At 46.9% G+C, this 24370-nt stretch overlaps 4 non-coding genes across 4 annotated transcripts; all 4 read left to right on the forward strand.

Annotated features, from left to right (window-relative positions):
- The first annotated feature begins 1162 nt into the window (after window positions 1-1162).
- TRNAN-GUU (transfer RNA asparagine (anticodon GUU)) lies at window positions 1163-1236 on the forward strand. The gene has a single exon. It is a non-coding gene; the product is annotated as a tRNA-Asn (tRNA).
- Window positions 1237-1837: 601 nt separating this feature from the next.
- On the forward strand, window positions 1838-1910 carry TRNAV-CAC (transfer RNA valine (anticodon CAC)). Its single transcript has one exon. It is a non-coding gene; the product is annotated as a tRNA-Val (tRNA).
- Window positions 1911-12166: 10256 nt separating this feature from the next.
- Window positions 12167-12239, forward strand: TRNAV-AAC (transfer RNA valine (anticodon AAC)). Its single transcript has one exon. It is a non-coding gene; the product is annotated as a tRNA-Val (tRNA).
- Window positions 12240-23098: 10859 nt separating this feature from the next.
- TRNAV-UAC (transfer RNA valine (anticodon UAC)) lies at window positions 23099-23171 on the forward strand. The gene has a single exon. It is a non-coding gene; the product is annotated as a tRNA-Val (tRNA).
- Window positions 23172-24370: the final 1199 nt, after the last annotated feature.

Genomic DNA, 24370 nt, shown 5'->3' on the forward strand with positions numbered 1-24370 from the left:
ACTCCTTGGAAGGAAAGTTATGACCAACCTAGATAGCATATTCAAAAGCAGAGACATTACTTTGCCAACAAAGGTCCGTCTAGTCAAGGCTATGGTTTTTCCTGTGGTTATGAATGGATATGAGAGTTGTACTGTGAAGAAGGCTGAGCGCCGAAGAATTGATGCTTTTGAACTGTGGTGTTGGAGAAGACTCTTGAGAGTCCCTTGGACTGCAAGGAGATCCAACCAGTCCATTCTGAAGGAGATCAGCCCTGGGATTTCTTTGGAAGGAATGATGCTAAAGCTGAAACTCCAGTACTTTGGCCACCTCATTCGAAGAGTTGACTCATTGGAAAAGACTCTGATGCTGGGAGGGATTGGGGGCAGGAGGAGAAGGGGACGACAGAGGATGAGATGGCTGGATGGCATCACTGACTCGATGGACGTGAGTCTGGGTGAACTCCGGGAGTTCGTGATGGACAGGGAGGCCTGGCGTGCTGCGATTCATGGGGTTGCAAAGAGTCGGACACGACTGAGCGACTGATCTGATCTGAAGTTATTCTTACAACAAGTGTATATTTGTTGAATTTACAATGTGAATAAAAATAACCATTTAAAGAAAACACTCAAATGAGCTATACTCACTTAAACTGAAGTCAATGTCGTTCAGTCGTGTTCAACTCTTTGTGTCCCTAGGGACTGTAGCCTCCCAGGCTCCACCGTCCAATGATTCTCCAGGTAAGAATACTGGAGTGGGTGGCCATTCCCTTCTCCAGGGGATCTTCCAAAATCAGGGATTGAACCAGGGTGTCCTGCATTGTAAACGGATTCTTACCGTCTGAGTCCCCAGGGAAGCCGACTCTGGTGGAAACCGCCTGGTGGACACAGGAAACCGAAGCACAGCCCCGGAGGCCTTTGCCAGGGTGGGCAAACTCTCATTCGTTGGGTGTAGGCGAGGAAACGGGAAGAGCCATCGTGGGAGCAACCCGGTGTTTAGCTGTGCTTGGATCTATTTCGGTTCAAGCCCGGAAGTTTCGAGCCCTGGATCCCGGTTTCTCCGTGAGCGCTGGCATTTGTGGCGGGTAGCGGGCAGGGAAACGGCACCGTTTCTCCGGAAGACAGAGCACTCACCCCGAGAATGAGTGTCTACTCCAGAGAGAGTTCAAAAGAACCCCGTGCTGCTGTCTCTGTGGCGCAATCGGTTAGCGCGTTCGGCTGTTAACCGAAAGGTTGGTGGTTCGAGCCCACCCAGGGACGGTGGGGGTGACATTTTAGGCAACACCAAAGAGACTCTCTTTTGCCAGGAGGACACCGGAGAAGTGATGCGCCCAACGGACTTTCAGAGAAACACAACAGGAGTCAGGTGCAAAGGAACAGCGGGGAGGGTGCGTCCCGGGTGGATTGGAAGCGTCAGTCATTCCTGAGAGCCCAGAGCGCTGATCGCCGGCGCCGAGAGAAGGACCACCGAGGCGCGGGTCCGCAGCCATGGAGGGGCGGCTTCCACACCGCTGGGTTTCGGGGTCACCTGGGCCTCGGGCGCACCCACCGTCCCCGCCTCCTGCGGCTTCCGGGAGCTGGGGAGTCGGCGGGGGCGACCCCTGAACTCAGGGTGCGCAGCTGAGGATCTGAGGATTCTGCGTTGGGTGCGGGGCCCCAAAGGCAACCTGTGGGGGCCCGGGGGTCCTCACTTCAGGGGAGAGGAGGAATCCTAAAGCAGGGCTCACGGGAGCCTCCGTCTCCGCGCCTCAGAGAGCTTGGGGATTCAAGGTTCCTCCTGACTGTTAAGGTTCCTCTTTGGTTAGTGGTGGCGGGACCTCCGGATTTCACAGACAAATAGCTCACACGTAGAGTTTGTTCTGTTTCCGTAGTGTAGTGGTTATCACGTTCGCCTCACACGCGAAAGGTCCCCGGTTCGAAACCGGGCGGAAACAGGCTGCCTCTTTCTTTTTCCCCTCGGGATGTGCCTCCTCATTGGCAAAACCAACAGGCGCGAAAGGCACGGGGTGAGGCAGGGGACGCAGCTGGAGGAAGACTTGGTGACCACCTGGAAGTCTCTTTATTCAGCGCTAGGAGAGGCCCCGGAGCCACGTCAGAGATCTGGAGGTGGACGGATTCGCTCATCGCCCGCCACTCATCACAGAGCCTGACGACAAAGAAAACTGAGGTTCACAAGGAGAGCAAGACATGGACTCGGCAGCACACAGCGCTACAGCTAGACCAGGAGGGACCCAGTCCGCTACTTTTGTGTCCTTGCCTCAGAACAAAAGCGACGCCCAGGAAAGGAGACGTGAAGGGCGATGAGCAGCGAGGGCAGGGCTGGGAGCCCTGCACAGCATCACACAGCCCTGGGCCGCTGCGATACTGCTTTTCCAGCTTTCTGACTTTCTGAAGGTATATCTTACACTCACCTTTCACCTGGAGAAACTAAAGAGATATTTTATCTAGAGTCCCTGGTGGTCTACTGGCTAGGATTCGGGGCTTTCACTGCCACGGCCTGGGTTCAATTCCCCATCAGGGAAAACTTTCTATCTTCTAGAGTCTGCACTCATACAACTCTCTCTTCTTGCCCTGATCGGAACTGTATTTTGCTTAAAGGTCCAGTGTAGAACATTTCTGCACAGAGTTTCTAAATGCCGCTGGGTCCGGGCCTCTGGGCCCTGGACCTCAGGCTGGCTGTTGGAGCTGAGATGCCGTGAACAGCTTGGGCTGGCCAGCTCTGGCCTCCACTCTTTTCTCCTGGCATGGTAAACCCAGAGTCTTACTTAACAGAGTTTTCATTCAAGGAGAACGTGAGGTCAGTTCCAAAAATTCATTAAAAACCAAAAGATTTTGTAAGATACCAAACGTTTGCAAAAATACAAACATTCTATATTCTGTACCTAAGTGCCCAGTTAACATCATATTCTTTCTTTATGTAAGAGTTATGACGTTACTTGGTACTAAGATGCCGATATCTCGGGATTGTTCCTTTCCTTTGGCGTCCCACTCAAAGCTAACTTCTGTGGGACCTGTCTTCCTAGGCCAGGGAACAGCTTTGCCCTCTGGAAGGGGGCCCTCTTGGCCCTTTAGGAACCTGGAATCCATTCTCTTTAGAATGTAGAGAAGGTATATGTGTGTTAGTCGCGCAGTCCTTTTGGGCTTTTTACCACCAATTGGACTGCAGCGTTCCTCTGTCTATGGGATTCTCCAGGCAAGAATACTGGGGTGGGTTGTCATTTCCTTCTCCAGGGGATTTCCCAGCCCAGGTCTCCTGTTTTGCAGGCAGATTCATTACCGTCTGAGCCACCAGAGAAGCCCCAAACAAACAAGACCATAATGCATTGCCGGAGTCCAGCTCCAGCAGCCAGGGATTCAACCTGAAGGGATGAGCAGTGTTGGCGAGAAACTGAGGCAGCCTCTCATTTTTCTTGGACTGCCTGTTTATTTCAAGCTTATAATTCTCTTTTATACTTTTACAAAAGCATTAGGTTGGAGGTTTGATATTTTTAGTTCCCAGAGACCCAGATTTATTTTTCTCCAAAAATCATTGTTGCCCCTCAAAAGGAGTTCCTTCCTCAGCGATTTTCTTATCTACTTTTTCTCATGTGTCCTTGTGAATACACTGTAACTCATGCTAATGTCTGGGCTGCATACCACATTCCTCAGTTTAATTCTTATCTTTCTAAGTCCTGTTTGCCCCTAGTATCCTAAGCTCACTATTTCTTAGAAAGGGCTTCTTGCTAATAATATCTCTGAAGTCCCTAATTTCTATAAGCTATAATAGAATATGCTAACATTACAGCAATCCTTAAATCTTTAGCTTCTAACTATTTTAATTATTCCTAAGCCCTCAATTCAGCAAACTTCTTAAACACTTTTCTCACAAATGGGCTTCAGATAGCAATCCCTCCCATGGCCTCAAGTTGCGGCCTGTGTGCTCACCCTGGAACACTTTTTTGTAAAAGTCCTTGAACAAATGTCAGTGATTAACTTTATGAATTATTCTTTGAGCACAGCTGCAGAAGGCTTTATGCCTTCTCGTGCTCCTCTCAAAAACAATAAGCACCTTAATATTCTCTTCAGTCAACTCAGCCGAGGAAAGGAAAAAACAAGTCAGAATCACAAGGCCTGACTCCTTCATTCCGGGTCAGTGCATACGGAACAAAGGGAGGGGGTTTAGGGCCGTGCCTCCATTTTGTCAGTAGTGCCTAACGTGGCTCCCGAAACTGCATTGGCTGGGAATTGAACCGGGGTTTCCCGCGTGTGAGGTGAGAATTCTACCACTGAACCACCAATGCCACTATAGAGAGCGTATTTGCATGGATAGCCTAGGTGGACTTTTATTCAGGTCTTTCTCAAGTGCAGGGCACTCATGCCCTTTGCTTGTAGGACGGTCTAGGCTTTCATTCTCCGCCCTCCGCAGCACAGGCTGCCCTCTGCCCTCTGGTCTCCTGCGGGTTGCTTTGGCGGGCACTCAGGTATGCTTTGGATCCGTCTGAGTGGTGGAACCGCCTGGTGCTTGTGCTCACTGGCTCAGTCTTGTCCCATTCTTTGCGACCCCTTGGACTCTAGCCCACCAGGCTCCTCTGTCCATGGGATTTCCATGCTCCTTTGCTAGAAACCCATCGAGGCAGTACAGCTGCCCCCTTGGCTCCTGCCTGGCTCTCCACGCCCTGCAGGGAGCATAAAGTGTTCTGTCAGGACACAGAGGTGAAGAATCCTTCCCTGTGGTTGGAGGATGAGAGAACCAGATGGGAAATGCTGCAAAGGGAGGGGAATATTCTCAAAAGCTTCCCAGAACTGCTGTGTGGGCACTGTCGGTTGGGTGGCTGCCCTATGACAATAATGCTTAGTCTTGTGTTCTGGCCTTGACCCAGTCCCAGGTCCAGTCTGAATTCAAGCACAGAGGCACCCTGCTTTCCCACACATATGTCATTCTGCCTCTCTCCAAAGTGGAGTTCTGAACCACCTTCTTTATCTCAGTGAAGAGCAACCATGTGGGTCTTTTTTTTTTTTTCCTTTAACTTTGTTTTGCTGAAATGTAACTCAGGAATATAAAAAAGGTTTAGCTTTAGATAAATTAGTGCTCTCCATGCTACAAACAAGAATAAAATTCAAGTTGATAATAAGGATGAATCTCGAATACTTTTAACACTGTAAAGAATTCTAATAATTGATGTGTAATTACATAGAAAACATTTGTCCTGTCATGCTCCCAGAGATGACTCTTGGTATGCAGCACACTACTTTAATAATTTTGGTCTAAAAACTACCTCATGGTTACTTTCAGATTTATTATTATTTATAAAATTTTGTGTCCCAGTAAATTAAATATACCATATAATATATTTTAAATTAGGATTAAGTCTTTTGATTTAAGAAATCATAGTGACTTAATTATTCCCCTTTCAATATGGGGTCAGTGTTTTTAGGTATCATCTAATATGTGCTTCTAAGCAGCATTTATGAGCCATGACTGAGTTCAAATTTTAAGATATATCATTAACTTTAAGTTATTTGACTGATATTAAATTGGTTCAATTAATGTATACTCTTTGCCTGGAGAATTTCTAATTAAAATAATACTGCCCATATTTTTATAGGTTATATATAGAAGGGCTCTAGCTTAACAGCTTAAGAGAATGTGTGGATATGTTTAGGAGATATTCCTGAATGTAGCCATAACGTCACTTGAAGAAGAGTACAACACATGGACTAAGTTAAGTAAGGACGTGTTGCTTACCTGATGTACTCCTTTATTTAAAGAAAAAAAAAAATCCTGATTCTTAGTTACCTGCCTTCTAGATCTCAAGTCACCCATTTTCCCATGTGCTAGGTAATTCTTTTTTTACTCATTGCTGGGAGCCTTAGGCGCTGGCAGGCAGATGAACCTGAGAAGAACATGACAGGTTGTTCTCCTGCTGTGATTCTTATTTGTCTTTGTGTGTCTTATTTTTGATGCCTCCTGGTGTGAATGCACCAAGGAGTGGGACCTTGACTTTGCTCCTGATACAGCAGTTTTCCTGGAGAAGGGCCTGGTACCTGGTGAGCACCTAGTAAGTGCTTGCTGACTGAAGGACTCCTAATGCACAGTTCTGGAAAACTGATAAAGAGGACAGAATGTGGGTAAGATCCACAGAGGCCTAGACTATAAGGGACAGAAGGACACAAACTCCAAGAGGGAGAGAGAAGGGCAGAGAGAAATGTCCTAGAACCTAGAGACATCCTCGACTGAGTACAGAAAATCCGAAGAGCTCTTCTTTCTTCATGAACTTCAACCAAGGAATCAGTGGAAAGTGAACCAGGAACTCTTAAGGATCCAGGTTTGTACAAGATGTATTATCGGTGCAGGATTCTGTAGCTTGCAACAATTTGTCTCAAATGAGATAATTTTTGCAGATGTAGCCACGTATAGTCGATATATCATACAGAGACAGTCTCAGGCTTGCAAATGCACCCACATACGGGAGGGAGACCCCTCATTAGATTGTGTGCATCCAACCAAAGCCAAAATACAACTCATGAAGTGAAGAGGATAAATGTCTGGGACCAGTTTTTTTTTTTTTTTTCTTTTTCAACTCCTGTAATTCATAAGCTGCTCTGCAAGAGGCTCTCCAGAGTCATTCTGGCTGGCCTTGTCTGGACTCAATGACTTGGTCACCAATGAAAACAGTTACAATTATTAGAATACTTTCCAATCAGCTTGGAAGTTTAGCTGCTGAATAAGTGTAATCTCTGGGAAATCTACGCACTGTTTTTTCAATGTACCTCCTGATAGGTTGAGTCAGTAGGGCATAAATTCCTTTGTTAGAGTAACAGACATATGAATTGACAATTTCTTGTGATGCCAAGACCATGAAGAAAAAGACTCTTTCCTTCAGTCGGCAAAATACATTGGAATATAAATTAGCACATCTAGGGAAAACTAAGAACATAAAGAGATGCCTTCAGTTTCCAGCAAAGGTGTAGTGACAGAAATCAGATTAACCCTCCTTCCTAAATTTCACTCTCCCCTTTGTCCCACTCTCAAAGGAACAAAAAAGGCAAAAAACATGAAATACTGATTTCTAAGACACTGGAAATCAGGCAGCAAAGGATATAGTAAGCCTTGAGAGGTGACAAACAAACAAGGTGAGTCTTGCCATTGGCCCAGCTTCCTGCTTTCAGTGAGTTCCCACGCTGGGCACCAAGAGGAGGATTTCAGGTAGTGTTGGTGGACAGCAAGGCAGCAAGAGTTCACAGGACAAAGATCCAGTGATTCTTATTTGCAAAGCAGAAGCAGAGCAAAGGTATGGATATCAATGCGGAAAGGGGAGTTGGGGGAATTGGGAAATTAGGATTTACCTATATACACTATTGATACTATGTATGACACCACCCTTATGGCAGAAAGTGAAAAAGAACTAAAGAGCCTCTTGATGAAATTGAATGAGGAGAGTGAAAATGTTACCTTAAAGCTCAACATTCAGAAAACTAAGATCAGGGCATCCGGTCCCACTACTTCCTGGCATATAGATGGGGAGACAGTGGAAACCATGGCAGACTTTATTTTTCTGGGCTCCAAAATCACTGCAGATGGTGACTGCAGCCATGAAATTAAAAGATGCTTACTTCTTGGAAGGAAAGTTATGACCAACCTAGACAGCATATTAAAAAGCAGAGATATTACTTTGCCAACAAAGGTCCACCTAGTCAAGGCTATGGTTCTTCCAGTGGTCACGTATGGATGTGAGATTTGGACTATAAAGAAAGCTGAGCACAGAAGAATTGATGCTTTTGAACTGTGGTGTTGGAGAAGACTCTTGAGAGTCCCCTGGACTGCAAGGAGATCCAACCAGTCCATCCTAAAGGGGATCAGTCCTGGGTGTTCATTAGAAGGACTGATGTTGAAACAAACTCAAATACTTTGGCCACCTGATTCAAAGAGCTGACTCATTTGAAAAGACCCTGATGCTGGGAAAGATTGAGGGCAGGAGAAGGGGACGACAGAGGATGAGGTGTTTGGATGGCATCACCGACTCAATGGACATGGGTTTGGGTGGACTCCAGGAGTTGGTGATACACAGGGAGGCCTGGCGTGTTATGGTTCATGGGGTCGCAAAGAGTCGAACACGACTGAGCAAGTGAATTGAGCTGAACTGGTACAATAAATAACAAATGAGAACCTATCGTATGGCATAGGGAATTACTGGATCCTCTGTGGTTACCTAAATGAGAAGGAAATCCAAAAAAGAGGGGATATATGTATATGTAGAGCCGACTCATGGTGCTATACACACAACATTGTAATTAACACATCGGAAAACAGCTATACTGAAATAAAAGCTAATAATAAAAAAGAAACATGAAGAAAAGTCCCATGATAAGAGAGAGTGGGAGACAGAGAGAATGCTGGGATATGAAAGGGTCTCCCTCAAGTACTCAGCAGAGTAATGATTGGGGTATCCTTATGAAGAAAGTGCCTGAGGCCAAGGAAAGAACATTTTTAAAAGATCCTGGAACAATTCCTGGTGCTCATACAGGACAAGCAATTGTATATAAGTGATCTCCCCACACAGACTGGACTACTTATAACTCATGGGCCATTGGGAAGAATATTCAAAAAACTCTTGTGATGGACAGGGAGGCCTGGCTGTTAAAATACTGCACTCAATATGCCGGTGAATTTGGAAAACTCAGCAGCAGCCACAGGACGGGAAAAGGTCAGTTTTCATTCCAGTCCCAAAGAAGGGCAATGCCAAAGAATGTTCAAACTACTGCACAACTACGCTCATCACACATGTTAGCAAAGTAATGGTCAAAATTCTCACTGCGAGGCTTTCACAGTGTGTAAACTGAGAACGTCCAGATGTGCAAGCTGGATTCAAAAAAAGGCAGAGGAACCAGAGATCAAATTACCAACATCCATTGGTTCATAGTAAAAGCAAGAGAGTTCCAGAAAAACATCTACTTCTGTTTTATTGACTATGCCAAAGACTTGGACTGTGTGGATCACAACAAACTGTGGAAAATTCTTCAAGAGATGGGAATACCAGACCTCCTTACCTGCCTCCTGAGAAATCTGTATGCAGGTCAAGAAGCAATGGTTAGAATCTGACATAAAACAACGGACTGGTTCCAAATTGGGAAAGGAGTATGTCAAGACTGTATGTTGTCACCCTGCTTATTTAACTTCTATGCAAAGTACATCATGTGAAATGCCAGCCTGGTTGAAAGACAAGCTGGATCAATATTTCTGCAAGAAATATCAATAACCTCAGATATGCAGATGACACCACGTTTATGGCAGAAAGCAAAGAGGAAGTAAAGAGCCTCTTGATGAAAGTGAAAAAGGAGAGTGAAAAAGCTGGCTTAATATTCAACATTCAAAAAATTAAGATCATGACATCTGACCCCATCACTACATGGCAAATAGATGGGAAAACAATGGAAACAGTGAGAGACTTTATTTTCTTGGGCTCCAAAATCACTGTAGATGGGGACCACAGCCATGAAATTAATGCTTGCTCCTTGGAAGAAAAGCTATGACTAACCTAGACAGCATATTAAAAAGCAGAGATATTACTGTGCCAACACAGGTCCCGCTAATCAAAGCTATGGTTCCTCCAGTAGTCATGTATGGATGTGAGAGTTGGACTATAAAGGAAACTGAGTACCAAAGAATTGATGCTTTTAAACTGGTGCTCGAGAAGCCTCTTGAGAGTCCCTTGGACTGCAAGGAGATCCAACCAGTCCATCCTAAAGGAAATCAGTCCTGAATATTTATCAGAAGGATTGATGCTGAAGTTGAAGCTCCAATATTTTGGACACCTGATGGGAAGAGCTGACTCAGTATAAAAGTCCCTGATGCTGGGAAAGATTGAAGGCAAGAGGAGAAGTGGGCGGCTGAGAATGAGATGGTTGGGTGGCAACACCGACTCAATGCACATGCATTTGAACAAACTCCAAGGTTTGGTGATGGACTGGGAAGCCTGGCGTGTTGCCATCTTTGGATTGCTACTGAACTGAAGAAATTGGGGAACAGTTCCTTACCACTGGAAAGCTCCATAGGGCCTCCAACCAGCCCATCTTTCTCTGCTCTGAGTCACCTTGTGGAACAAGCCACAGTCAGTGAATCCAAGAGGGCACAGGACAAAGCTGACTGCAGGATACTTTTACCTCCTGATATCCCCTCACCTTTTCACCTGGGCCCTACATCGTCTCTACCCGTGACACCTATTATCTCTCTGAAAACCAAGAAGTTCATCCCTTGTGAAGACACTTCGCTTTCCCTCACCCCAGCACACCTGCGGGACAATCTGATTTGAGTCAGAGAACTAAAGGGAACGAATTCAACTCTACAGCCAAAGACACAACGATGAAGAGGGTCAGGCTCTACGGATTGAGCTGATACAGGAGGAAAAGCAGCCAGTCCTGGAGCCGCTATCAGGGGAGGCCCCAAAAGCAGGTCAAGATCAGGGAGTAGATGGACCCGCCCATCACCAGCTGAGAACCAAGTGGCCCCTGCTTCACAAGCAAACAGGTTCAGAAAGAGAGCTGGGCCTCTCACCACACCTGGATTCCAGGTCTTCCCTCACGACCTGCAGAGCCTACCTTGTCCAGTTCTTGGATGAGGCTGAGCCTCTGATCCAGGGGTTGGGCGGCGGTCGTTGCACTTTGTCACATCTTCGGGACAGGGGATGGATCCGCGCGCGCCACTCGCCGGCTCTGAAGCCCTGTGCCTACCATTTCTGCTGCAGGGAGCCCTGTGTCTGTGGTCCCTCGGGCATCCACTGTGCGTTCACCCTGACGGGGAGAGGACCACCTCCCCCTCGTCCCGTCCCAGTGGGACGTCAGCATGCCGGACGCGACAGAAAACGATGAATCCGTTCCTCTGTCTGGACGTGGGAGGTGCAAACTAGGACCTGCAAGGGAGGAAAGCAAGGCGAAATCTCAAGAAACGCCCTGATCTAAAGCTATTTTCAAGTCTGCCTCTTTTGCAACTCAGGCCTCTAGCGCGATTGAGGGTGCTGTCGCGCGATCGCACTCTCGACCGCACTCAGAGTCCACGCGGAACCCAGGAGGAGCCCTGCCGCCTGTGGTCTGGTGCGCATGCGGCCCGCGCCTTCCTTGGGGTCTGAGCCCCTGTACCTCAGACGCGAAGGCAACGCCGCACCGAGAAAAGGAGGAAAGCCACTGCTGGAGAAAAGGGCACATGCATTCCCCAAATTGAGAAGCTCTACTGCTAAAGGAAACCAGAGACAGACAGACACACAGACAACATTGCATTAAAACCTTTCAGCGAAAAGAAACTCTGCCTGCTGTGAGGGAAATAGGAAAACCCTTCAAGACACCTGCTTTCTGAAAAAAAAAAAAAAAAAGCCTGTATCTCTGTTAAATTCGCGCTCCACGACCTGTTGAACTGCAAAATTATAAAAGGAAAAGAAGAGGCGTTTCAGACATTGTAAAATGTAAAACAAAGCCGTCCTTCAAGAAGAATCTCAAGTTTGGAATGAAGACATCAGATCTGCGTGGACCGCGCCTGGCTCCTCCGCGGCTTTATGCTGGGCCTGGTAGGCAAAGGAATTCAACAAATGACCCGAGCCTCAGCCTTTGCTGCGGTTCCTGCTAAACGTGAAAGTGTTATGCAAGTCTGGACTGAAACTAGAGGACTAGAATCAGCCACAGACGCAGGAATCTGAGGAACCCCCGGTGCCAGGCGGCGCCGGAGAAGCGCTGCTGTGAAAGGCCTGCGAGAGAGGAGCGCACGGGTCAGGCGGGGCAGAGGGAACGGCGGGTCCTTTGTTTCCCGAGTGGGATTTGAAGCGTCGAGCCTCGTCCCCGCTGGCGCCATGAAAAGGGACTCTAAGGCACTAGATCTGCCTCTGGAAGGGCTGTGTCCACCTTGACGGACGTGGGGCAACCTGAGGCTCAGACGCACCTTACCCACCGCCCCCATCCCTACCCCACCCCACCCATCCCCGCTCCTGAGGCTTCTGAGAACTGGGGAGTCAGCGGGGCGACCTCTGTGCTTGGGCGCAAAGCTGGCACACAGGGACCTCGCCCCGAGAGAGACGAGGAACCCTAAATCAGGCCCTTTCAGGAACTGCAGATCCTTACTTGACGGTTTGCCTGTGTTTCCAGAGTCCTCTTCCTTTGAAAATTTGAAGGTCACGTGTGTCCAAATATGCAATTCTTGGATATGTCGCTAGACACAACTGGCCGTGTGGTTTCTGTAGTGTAGTGGTTATCACGTTCGCCTAACACGCGAAAGGTCCCCGGTTCGAAACCGGGCGGAAACAACTCCACTTTCTCCCAAAACTTTTAGATTCATGTTTTAAACACAAAAGAGAGGTCTGCCACGTGGAGTGAGGCTTGGAGCTTCAGCTTCCCCATCAGTCCTCCCAAAGAATATTCAGGGTTGATTTCCTTTAGGACTGACTGGTTTGAACTCTCCTTGACCTGCATACAGGTTTTTCAGGAGGCAGGTAAGGTGGTCTGCTATTCCCATCTCTTGAAGAATTTTCCATATTTTGTTGAGATCCACACAGTCAAAGGCTTTAGTGGAGTCAATGAAGCAGAAATAGATGTCTTTATGGAATTCTCTTGCTTTTTCTATGATACAGTGGAGGGGAAATGGAGGAAAAGGATAGAACCAAATTAATTGGAAAAGTATATGGAAAAGGTTAAATAGAGAGTACTACAAACAATGGCGGAAATTTCATTGGTAAAAGGTGTTTACAGGGTGATGATGATGAGCCTACTCTTTCATGCATTCTAGGATTCCCAGTCAACCTGCTTTCCTCCAGAGATCCTCTCTGAGGATCACAGACTACCTGGACCTATGTCCTTGTGTGTGTGTGTGTGTGTGTGTGTGTGTGTGTGTGTGTGTACAAGACACAGAGGATTAGGGTAGTAGTGGAGCATGGGAGAGGATGCATAGACTAGAAACAATCATACATCATTTACATTGTAAAAGAGTGAGACACGTCCCTGGGTGGGCTCAAACCACGAGCTTTGCGGTTAACAGACGAACGCCCTAACCGATTGTGCCACAAAGTCGGGAGGAGAGTTTCATCCTCACTCCCACAGAAAGCAAGCATACTTACGGAACTGGGAGGAGCCACCTGTTACTCGCAGAATGGCGTTTCCACTTCGGAGCCTTGGACAACCTGAGAGATGGAGTCCACTCGACCTGTTCTTCCCGTCGGGAAGCCGAGGGCAGAAGGTCTCCTGAGCGTCCTCGCCGCTGCAGATGTCAGCGCCCAAGAGAAGCCCCGAGCTTGAGCCGAGGGGCCCCAGAAAGAAGCTGATGGCTCCTGGTTTGCTCTGCCTTCCTCCGACCATTTGCGCTTCTGGACATCGGTTTAGTAGATGGGGTGCGTGTGGCTGCAGCTGGAAAGAGATCAGTTTATTGTGAACCACTCAATGTAAGGCTTTAGCTGTCTTTTAAGGACCGGAAAGAAAAGGTGTGAAGCGGGCGAGTAGGTCGGAGGAAGGCCAAGGGCAGGAGAGAACAAGAAAATGAGCCAGAGGGAGAAAGGGACTGCAAGAGAGAGGAGGCTAGTATCACGGCGGGGGCCGTCGCTGGGTTGGGGAGATCACAGCGCCTGACTCTGGCGCAGCTCCCAGGCTTTACTGAGGTGTCCAGGAATCCGATTCACCCCCAATCGCAAAGCTGCTGGCCCTGCATTTGTTCTGGCAGTTTCCTTTGCTGGTTCCATGAGGAGAGGCAAGGTGGGCTGTGTGGGTTTGCAGGTTAATGCAAGACCTATGGGCTACCTTGGAGATGACTAGTGGGCAAAGAAACACACAAATTCACTTTCCCCTTTGCAGGCTGGTCTTCAGGGTCTGGGTGGGAAACTGGAAAATCTGAGTGCCGATATCAACACTGGTTTTGAGATAAGGAGATCAATAGCCAAGCAGTCAGTGAAAGTGGTTTTGTTGGTGGGGTAGTGGGATTGGGAACCTGACTGGGACCAGTGGAGTACTCTTTGGGGTATATGTAACTTGGTATCATTCACATGTGTGTTTGTGTGTATACAAACATATATACATAGTAAGGAGCATTGCTTATATTTTAACTTTAAATTTTTACATAGTCATAAATAAATATATATCTTATCTAAAATTCTGGGTTTTGTGTCATGTGTAAGAAGGTTTTCCACTTAAAACCTTAATTTTTTTTTTATTGGGGGAATTTTGAAGCAAGGAATTGGACTACTGTTCTTTTGATGAGCTGAGCAGATGAACTAGTAAACTGGCAGATCCCACTAGCCCAGGAGGCTACCACTGCCACTGTAAGGTATCAGGAACTTAAAGCCACACCCAGACTTTATGCAGTGCAGTGCCAAAATGCAAGACCTTACACTCAGTGGTGACATGCAAAGTGCCATGTGCTGAGGCACTGTCCACAAGTTTTACATGGGTGTACTCACTTTATTCTTTCAACAGGCTTCTATCATATCATCATCCTCATTTCACATATGAGAAACCTCAGATATGGAAGGTTAAGTAACTTGTCTAGTCACTCAATCAGTGAGTGGGAATCTGAAACCAGCAATTTGAACTGGAAGCCTGCCTGGCTCCACAGGATATGGTGCCCATCAAAGAGGAACACAAATGGTAAAAATGTTTGGCAAGAAATTTAAGACTGTATATTTCTTTCACAAAACACCAAGGAGGAGTCACGTAACATGAATAAAATTGTCTGCAATATTCTCATGAACCACTTGCCCGCCAAACACCTTTCTTATTCTAAGAGCTGCTCCCCTTGAATCCCCAACTTAAACACACCTTCTGCAAGAACTAGATTTTTCCTCCTTTTTATCCTTTCCTCTCACCTTTCTAATACCTCTTCCATAGCTCTTCTGTTCTTTCACTTCCAGGTCATTCATTTTTTTAATTACAAATATTAAATATATCTAAAGAAGGAAATAAGCAGTCATCCATAGTCCCACCTCCTGGAACGGACTCCTGTTATCATCTTTGCATGTTTTCCTTCAAATCTGTTTTTAAATTATTCTAAGCTGTAGCAAAAGGTGCATGGGTTCATGCTAAGTCATTTCAGTCCCGTCTGACTCTTTTGGACCCCAGTGACTGTAGCCTGCCAGGCTCCTCTGACCTTGAGAGGATTCCAGGCCAGAATATGGAGTGGGTAGCTACGCCCTCCTCCAGGGAATCTTCCTGAACCAGGGATAGACCCCACATCTCTTGTGTCTCTTGCATTGGCAGGTGGGTTCTTTACCATTAGTATCACCTGGGAAGCCCCTAAAGTATATAGGTTTATTTTTAAAATTTCAAATAATGCACAAAATACAAATATGTAAAATTTTGAAACATCTTAAATTCAAAAGTAACTTATGTTAATGTAGGTAAATGCTGCTGGAGTCATTTAGGTATATCAACAGAGACAAGAATATATATAAATATGCTTTTATATGATTGAGCTCTTATAGGTTCTATTCCTATTTTCAAGTATTTCAATTTAATAGTGCATAAATTTAATGAAAAGTTACAAAATGAAGAAACTGTTGTTTACCTTAAGAGATATACATTTCTAAAAAAACCCTCTAATGCTAATAATAATGATTATAATTGAATTAAGTTATTAAAATTTGGAATGATTCTTCTCATTACTTTTTAAAAATCAAATTTCCTAAGAATTAATTTAAAAATAATACAATCTATCCATTTCAAGTTTGATGACTTTTGACAACTGAACATGCCCATGGAACCATTATCCTGTTCAAGAACATCTCCAGCACTCCAAAATATCCTCTTGAGCCCCTTTGCCGACAATCCCCCTGCCACGCCCTGTCACCCTGTCCCAGGTGCTCAAGGATCTAGTTCTTTTCACTAGGGATTAGGTTGCCTCATCTAGTAATTTGCATAAGTGGATCCACAGAGTATACTCTTTTCATCACTCAGGGTGATGTTTTAATCCATATTGTTGCCATGTATCAGGAATTTGTTTCATTTTATTGAAGAGTAGTATTCCTTTGAGTGAATATATCACCATTATATCTATTCACTTCGTGACGGACATTTGAATGGTTTTCAATTTGGAAACCATTATGAACAAAGCTGATATTAGCAAGTTCCTTTTGCAGGCATATGATTTATAAATTCCATTTAAAACTTTTTATAAGTTCTCAAATTTATTTTGTGAATGTGAATTCATTCACAAATTATGAATAAATTCATAAAACAAAATTTATTGATATGTTTAAAACTGTATTCAAATGTTACAAAAGACTGAAGTACCAGCTTCTCCTCGATTGTTTCCTACCAGAACATCCTTAAGATTAGCCACATGCTCTACCAGCTGTATTATTTGACTATCTCACTTAATCTACACAACAGCTTTATGAAGTACTTATTATTTCTTTAATATGACACTTGCAAAATTGGCCTAGCAAATTGGAGTTGACCCAAGGTCAAAGGGAAAGTAAGTGGTGGCACCAGGACTAAAAGGAGGCCCCCCAGATGTTGGGCTCATTACACTTGGGCTAAATATTCTCCGCCCTTCCTGGTTTGCTGTCTACCTTTCACCCCTGATCTGTGTGCTTGAGGCTGACCCTGGCAACCAGCATTTCCAGGTCTTTTGCCCATGGACTCCAATGGATGCAGCCAAACAAATGAGATCAGAAGGGAGAGGGGAGGAATGTGAATGAAAAAGTTTGCCTGCCATATCAGCAAAGTATGCTGTGCCATCTAGCCACCAGCCACTACCGACCTTAATAAGTGCATTAAGAAGAAACCTATCTGTTGTTGGAGTAGGAAAGGCAAGCCACTGCAGTATTCTTACCTGGAAAATCCCATGAAGAGAGGAGTGTGGTGGGCTACAGTTCATGGCGTCCCACAGAGTTGGATGTGACTGAGAATGCATGGCTGAATACAGACTGTGGGGTCTTAGGTCCACAAACCCTGGCCCACAGCTGTGAAAGCACCAAGTTCCAACCACTAGACTGCCAGGGATTTCTTATCACATCTTAAGATGTCAGTTACCTGGGTGTAAACTTTGTAGAAGCACTTCATTATATGTGTATTTGAAAGATGCAAGAGACTGGATCATAAATATTCTCATCACAAAAAAGAAATGAGAATTATGTGATGGGATGGAGCTAGTTAATGCTCTGGTGGGAATCATTTTGCCATATATAACTGTATCCAATCAACATGCTGCACACCCTAAACTCACACAGTGTTATATGTCAATTATATCTCTATAAACCTGGAGAAAAAATTTATATAAAAAAGAAAGAAACCTATCTCTTGTATCTTTGGAACCCATCAAAAGCCTAGGGAGACACATTCCAGTGCCGCAAGTTCATGTGCTACCCAGCTGGGGAAGAAGAAGGCCTGCTTACTCACTGGCCGCCTAGCCAAGGATGTCTGCTTTGGCTCCAGCTGCTGAGGACAACTCCACCCACCTTCACCGGTGCCAGGAGGGCCTGGTCCCTGCCTATATTCACTTCATCCTCAGGAGTGGTTTAGATGAGGAAATCACCGAGGATTTCTTCTTTTCCCCTAGTCTATTCCCACTCTTTCACTGTGTGTCTTCAAGACCACTGTTGGATGCAGAAAGGACTTAAAGGAGACGCTGCCCTTGTCCTACTGGTCTCTTCTTGCCTGGACGTTACTGCCCTGGGGTTCAGAACCAGAGCGGCTGGGAGGCCACTGGCTGCCTGAGAACCTCTGTCGCCAGGTGCATCCAAGTGCATTGTGCACCTGTGCCTCTCCAGCTCCCTGCAATTTGAATCTGCTGCCCCCGAGCTTCTCAGGTGGCAAGAGAAGAGTAAAGCAGTCCTCTTTGACCTGCAGTTATCTCCAGGGCTGGGAGGATCTGTGAGTTTATCAGCTCATCTGATCAGATCAACAAAAGAGCAATAATGGTCCAACTCCTTCTTTCCGAAATACAGAACTTCTTTAAAAAAATCATGGTTTGACAGTGGAAAACACTCCCCTGCACATGACAATAGACCCAGAATTTTTAGAGAGTGATACTTATGACTACACACAAATTTAAATCCAAAATACAAGCAATGAACTTTTGAAAATATCCTGTATGTAATACAATGTTACACATGCCCCCAGACAGTAGTTTCCTGATCCCTATCCATATTCCTTTTTTCCCAGGGATAACCACTTTCACTGACTGCTTGGCTATATATCTCCTTATCTCTAAGCAAATATTGACGCTCGGATTTTCCGGAGCCCGACGCTGCAGACCGGCCTGCAAAGCTGAAAGTGGAGTGTCTGTGTAGTTCCCTGCCCGCCAGTCATCTCCAAGGCAGCAGCCGCCTGCAGATCTACATAACGCACCTCACCACTCCACACGGAACCCGCAAAGGGAACTTTGTCAGAACTAATGCCAGGCCAGCAGCTTTGCGGTTTGGGGTGAATCGGGTCCCTGGACACCTCAGTAAAGGGTGGGAGCTGCTCGCAGTGAAGCGCTGTGGTCGCCCCAACCCAGCGACGGCCCCGCCGCAGTACCTGCCCGCTCCTCTCTCTTCCAGTCCCTTTCTGCTTCTGGCTCATCCTCTGTTCTCTCCTGATCTTGGCCTTTCCTCGGATGTTTTCGCTAGCCTCATACCTTTCCTTATAACCGCTGAAAGTTTCAGATTATAAACATCAGAGAGATGCTTCTCAGCACCGCCAAAGGAAAACTAGCTATTCAAGTCCATCGCGGGCCTCATCTGTACTTTTCTCCCGAGCAGCAGAGGACACAAATGTTTCCATCCGCGTACGTCGTAAGAAATCATCTCGGTGGAGCAGAGTCGCGGCAGAACGAAGGGAACCCAGCCCTCGGCTCCGGACTCCCAGCGGCTCGTCTCCTCTTCTGCCCCGGAGCAGCCTGGCCGGGCGGCCCTGGGTCAGGGACCCGGGTCTCCTCAGACGCCGAAATCTGCGACCTCTTTCGGTCTGAGCTTGGGACCAAAGGACGAGATTTCCAGAAGTGACGGTTCGAATCTTGACCGAACAGCGGCTTTGCGTGTCCAACGGAGACTTAAGAGCAAGAAACTCTGAATAAAATCGTAATAAACTGGGACAGGGCCAATAAAAAGTCGGAAGAATAGAGAACTTGAATAAAACACAGTTCTTCTCATTCAGGTCTGGAACTCTCGAACCTAAAGCTGTCGAGATTTCCCGGCTGATTATCGACATCGCAGCCCTTCCACGTTACCATTTAGTCACAGGGACAACTTTTCTAACTAAACAGAAAGGTTCCACGAGATTTGATCTCGGATCGCTGGATCCAGGGTCCTCACTATTACACCATGGAACCTCTTTGGCATCTACCTTCTCTCCGCTGCCAGGGAAAGGGCATCTGCTTCTTCAGCCTCCATATGTCCCATTCCTACTCCCAAGACTTGAACACAGTTGACCCGCGTAGGTGCACATCCCTTTTGCTTTCTTTCTGCTCCTCTCCTCTGATAGGCTCAGTTCACTCTCACCTCAGAAAATGAGGTAAAATCCACTTTGGGTTTTGTGCCAGGGAAGAGCCCCCTAGCTCTCCATCATCAATCACATATTCTGCCCTGGTTAAGCAGAATGTCCCATCTTGAGCTAAAATTTCTGCACATAAGAGTGTTATTTGCCTTTTCCTTGCCTTCACACTTTTCTCATTGTTCCAGGAAGGCAGATGGTTGTCAGGGCAGGAGGCAGGATTTCCTGGGTCCCTTAGTTTTCCCATAGTACAGATTACCCTCCAAAGCCGCAGCCACCACCTCTTATCTGTAACATGTAAAGTGTGTCAGCAGTGGAGTGGGAATGGAGGCAGGAGAACGCTCCTTTTCTTCATATATTTCTGATTTGGGAGGGGTGAGGTTTTTTCACAGCAAGTGTATATTTGTTAGATTTGCAATATAAGTAAAAATAACCATTTACATCAAACACTCAGACAAACCAGCTATACTCACCTAGAAGTGAAGTGAACCTCGCTCAGTCTTGTTTGACTTTGTGACCCCATGGACTGGAGCATGCCAGGTTCCTCTGTCCAAGAGATTCTCCAGGCAAGAATACTGGAGTGGGTGGCCATTCCCTTCTCCAGGGGATCTTCCCAACCTAGGGATTTAACCTGGGTCTCTTGCATTGCAGGCAATGATTTACCTGCTGAGCCACTAAGAAAGACCCAAACTCACCTGGGGTGACTCAAAATCAACCACATGTTGAGGAGGACATGAGGCACAGCTCTAACACTTAGGCAGTCACAGACTCTTTGGTCAGGTCGGTCAAGTCAGTTTCTCTTCCATTTCTTAACATATCAACTCTAGAAATTGCAGTTTTAAAAAGGGCGTACAAATATAAAGGTACCCAAGAGCACTGATTGTTGAATCATAGAGGATGCACATCCAAGTTGTCTTACAGTACAGACAGTACTTATGTACCCAAAATACCACCACATTAAATATTTGCATGTATAATAGGTATAAATCCTATCAGAGCTCAGAATAATAATCTTTACTTCATTGTATCATAAAAGTGTTTCTTCCCTAAGCCAATACACATAACAGAAAAAACAGCACTAGTTTTTGGCGGGTCAAAAGAGTCAGAAAGATGCCTAGTGTTGCCTTGAGACATATTTGCTTCCAGAGACTGGAGAGAGGTTTACTCAAGGAGGAAGGAGGCAAAGGGGAGGCTCTTGTTATGAGGAGGAAGTTCACAGCTCCAGGGTGAGAATATGAATCTTCTTTTTGGAAAATCAAGCTGTTGAGTGGTAACAAACAATATAAAGGCAAGGTTTATGAGTTCAAGGACCTGAAATGGACTCTGACTCATAAAGGAAGAAAAGAAATCCATAGAAAGTATGTTGAGAGATCCCAGAATGGCCAGGAAACCTGGAGAACAGGGCTCTCACAAGGGACAAGGACAGAATCAGGTGAGGTTAGAACTGGGATGGGTGGAGATGTGTGTTCTTCCCATTTCCTCCAGCCTGCACATCGGTCCTGATCTGCAAGCAGAGAACTGGCAGTGAAGGGTGGTCCAGCTACATGGGAGCAAACTTCAAGAACACTCAGGGAGCAAACTGCAAGAGCAATCAGGGGAGCCATTGTCTTGATTCCATTTACAGAAATTTCTAGAAGTATCAGGTTAATTCAAGGTGAAATAAATAAGGGTAGAGTTTGTCAAAAGATTCTGAGAATAGTGACAACAATATTTATTTATGATTTCACAGCTGATAACATGATTCATCCAGTAGTTTCTAAACCCAGGCACATCTGACAACAAATGCTTACATTCCTCCCATTTTAAAGCAGAAAGAAGGGAGGCACAAGAAATTTTCTTTATTTGTCTAAAGCCACATAAGGACAGAACTATTTTTACAACCCAGAATTTGTGCACTCAAGCACAGATAGTTGGATCTGTCTTCTCAGAAGTGGGTGTATCAAGATTTCTCAGTTGTAGGGATGGGAAGAAGACCAAGAAGAGGAGAGAAGGCAAGAGAGGGAGGGGGAAGGGTAGAAGCACAAATTCTTTTATTCTCTCCTTCCTCCCCTCTCAGTAGGCCTCCTTGATTCTTGCCTGCACCAGCCCTTTCCCTCCTTCCTCACTCTGCTACCTGGACTGAAGCACTGTTCAGCTCTAAGGATTCCTGCCCAAGCCTCCTGGGAGGTCTCCATGCCTTCCTCCCAAACCAGCCTTCCCAGCTTGGTTTTGACCCTTTCCCGCTCCCAGGTGGACCTCACAGAAGCAGCCTACCCAGGCTGGGATGCAGGAGTTCCAACTTGCTGGGGCAGCTCTGGGGGCCTTTCCGTTGCCAACCCACTGGATGCTGCGGATTCCAAAAACTGGGATAAAGTCTTTTTAAAAAGAACCGTTCACTTCGAAACTTTTCTGTATTTCCCTTCTCAACGGTCTTCATGGGACGAAGGGCTAAAGACGACAATGTATTCATCCAGGTCTTAGAGCATCCCAGTGAGTGCCCGACGCTGTCGCCGGCATGCAGACACAGAACGACCATCCCGGCGACCTCTGTGCTTAGTCGCTAAGTCCTGTCCGACTCTTTGCCACCCCATGGAGTTATCCCGCCAGGCTCCTTGTCCATGGGATTCTCTAGGCAAGAATACTGGAGTGGGTTGCACGCCCTCCTCCAGGGGATAGTCCCAAACCAGGGATTGAACCCGGGTGTCCTGCATTGCAGGCGGATTCTTACCGTCTGGGCCCCAGGGAAGCCCACTCTGGTGGAAATCGCCTGGTGGACACAGGAAACCTAACACAGCCCTGGAGGCCTATGCCAGGGTGGGCAAACTCTGATTCCTTGGGTGTAGGCGAGGACGTGGGAAGAGCCATCATGGGAGCCCCGCCCCCCGCGGTGTGTTCGGCTGTCCTTGGATGTATTTCTGTTCAGGCCCACAGGATTGGAGCCCTGGCTCCTGGTATCTCTGGGGGCTCTGGCATCTGTGGTCGGTAGAGGGCACGGAAGTGGCACCGTTTCCCTGGGGGCAGGGGTCTTATCCTAGGAAGAAGTGTCAACCCCAAAGACTCCAGGAATAGCCAGTACTGCTCTCTCCGTAGCGTTCGGCTGTTAACCCTAAAGGTTTGTGGTTCGAGCCCACCCAGGGACGGTGGGGTGGCGTTTTACAGACCAAAGAGACTCCCTTTTGCCAGGAGAACACCAGAGAGTGCAGCGGCGAGCCGGCATGCAAGAGCACAGGAGTCAGGTATAAAAGAGCAGCGGAGAGGGCGGGTCCCCGGGGATTGAAAGCGTCGATCATTCCTGAGAGCCCAGAGTACTGACCGCCGGCGCTGTGAAAAGGGCCACCGCGGCGCGGGACCGCAGCGTGGGAGGGGCGGCGTCCACACAGCTGGGCCGTGGAGTCTCCTGGCCTCGGATGCAACCACCGTCCCCGCCTCCTCGGGCTTCCGGGAGCTCGGCAATCGGCTGGGGCCACCCCTGAGCTCGGGTGCGGAGCTAAGGGTCTGAGGCCTCTGCGTTGGGTGCGGGACCCCGAATGCAGCCTGTGGGGACCCCAGTGTCCTCACTTGAGGGGTGATGAGGAACTCTAAAGCAGGTCTCTCGGGAACTGGCGTCTCCGCGTCTGAGCGAGCTTGGGGCTTCAAGGTTCCTGTTTGAGTGTTAAAATTAGGTGGTCTAGATGCTGGTGGCAGCATTCGGGATTTCATAAATACAGTGTTAAGTACTGGAGGGTGTCCCGTTTCCGTAGTGTAGTGGTTATCACGTTCGCCTTACACGCGAAAGGTCCCCGGTTCGAAACCGGGCGGAAACCGGTTGCTCTCCCCGGCTACCCCACCGCGGAGATTTCTGATTGGTGGAACCACCTGGTTCTCACCCCCACTGGCTGAGTCAAGTCCTACTCTTTTCCACCGCTTGAACTGTAGCCAGTCAGGCTCCTCTTTCTATGGGATTTTCCCGCTACTTTGCTAGAAGCCCATCGGGTCAGTGCAGCTGCCCCCTTCACTCTTGCCTGGCTCCCTGTGTCCTGCAGGGATCAAAAAGTGTTCTGTCAGGACACAGAGGTGAAAAGTCCTTCTCTGTAGCTGGTGGAATAGAGAACCAGATGGGAAATGCGTCCACGGGAGGGGGAGTATCCTCAAGAGCTTTCCAGGACTGTTGAGTGGGTGCTGTCAGGTGGGTCTAAGCCCCAGGATGATAATGCCTAGTCTTGTGTTGTTCTGGCCTTGACCCAGTCCCAGGTCCAGTCCGAATTCAAGCACAGAGGCATCCAGCTTTACCACACATATTCCACTCTCCCTCTCTCCAAAGTGGGGTAGTGAACCACCTTTTCTGTCTCAGTGCATAGAACCCATATGGGTTGGGCTTCCCCCCCCCACCCCCACCTTGAACTTTCTGATTTGCTGAAATGTAACTCAGGAGTATAAAAAACATTTAGTGACGTGAAAGTGAAATCGCTAAGTCGTGTCCGACTCTTTGCGACCCCGTGGACTGTAACCTACCAGGCTCCTCCGTCCGTGGGATTCTCCAGGCAAGAATACTGGAGTGGGTTGCCATTTCCTTCTCCAGGGGATCTTCCCGACCCAGGGATTGAACCTGGGTCTCCAGCCTTGCAGGCAGACGCTTTAACCTCTGAGCCACCAGGGAAGCATTAGTGCTCTCCATGCTACGTACAAGAAAAAAATTCAAATTGATAATAAGGATGAATCTTGAATACTTTTAACACTCTAGATAATTCTAATAATTGATATATAATTGCATAGAAAATGCCCTGCCATACTCTCAGAGATGGCTCCTGGTATGCCTTACCTAGCTTTAATAATTTTGGTCTAAAACCTATTTCATGTTGACTTTCTGATTTTCTAAAAATGTGTAAAATATTGGTACCATACTATTCTAGGTTGTAGAAGTCTTATATTTATTTTCTATTCAAAATCCTAATGAAAGTGAACTGCCTAAATTTCCTGTATTGTTTTGATTCCCTTAAGCAAACTCTAATTCCAAAAAATATTT

Source organism: Bos javanicus, chromosome 3 (genome assembly GCF_032452875.1).
Source record: "Bos javanicus breed banteng chromosome 3, ARS-OSU_banteng_1.0, whole genome shotgun sequence".
In the NCBI taxonomy this organism is placed as follows: Eukaryota; Metazoa; Chordata; class Mammalia; order Artiodactyla; family Bovidae; genus Bos; species Bos javanicus.